Below are 810 nucleotides of genomic sequence, written 5' to 3' on the forward strand. Positions count from 1 at the left end.
TGTACATGTGAAAAGTTTGCTTTATAGCCTAGATGTGAAATGAATTTGATTTGGTTTGACACGAAAGCTTCTCTGGAGTCACACTTAGTGACCACACAAGCAGTCAGTGGAGCAGAAGCAAATTATCCCTCCATGGCCTTATTCAGGCACCAGWTTTGAATATTTTAGACCTCTCAATGACATTTCAAATCATCATTTCAACACTCATGTTTTGCGCATGAAGTCACTGAAGTAAAAAATATTAATAAAAAATTTGCATACACCTAATCTAATTTATACGATTTACATCAAAAGGTTAAAATGTCAAAAGCATTTTAACCTTTTGTAGCTGGCTGCAACAAATTATAATGAAAAAAGATTGGAAAAGAGAATAAGCACTAGAAATAACATGAGTAATGATCATTTCATATCATGTTTAATAAATGTGAACATTTGTTGGATTCGCTCAACAGACAAAGAAAAAAGTTTACATTAATAAGTTACTGAAAAAGGAATTGACAGACAGATAGGAAATGTTGATTTAAGAATTAATGCTAGCAGATTTTAGAGCTGTCTCTCCCTACAAGAGATCTCAGTACATCACAATGAAATGCATGAATTTCCTAACGGGTAGTTTGGTCCCATTCTTCCAAAGTAAAGTGCTCAAACTGATCAGATTTTAAAYACTGCAGATTTTCTGATGATTCTGTAATGTAAGCTCACRAAGCTCACTTTTTTAGGGCTTTATCTGCGTGTTTCGGTTTGTTGTGATGTTGGGGGATGCTTAGACAGAGGTGGAGGTTTCTGACACAGCTCAGTATGTTTCACTCC

The sequence above is a fragment of the Poecilia reticulata genome, linkage group LG17, assembly GCF_000633615.1.
Source record: "Poecilia reticulata strain Guanapo linkage group LG17, Guppy_female_1.0+MT, whole genome shotgun sequence".
NCBI lineage: Eukaryota > Metazoa > Chordata > Actinopteri > Cyprinodontiformes > Poeciliidae > Poecilia > Poecilia reticulata.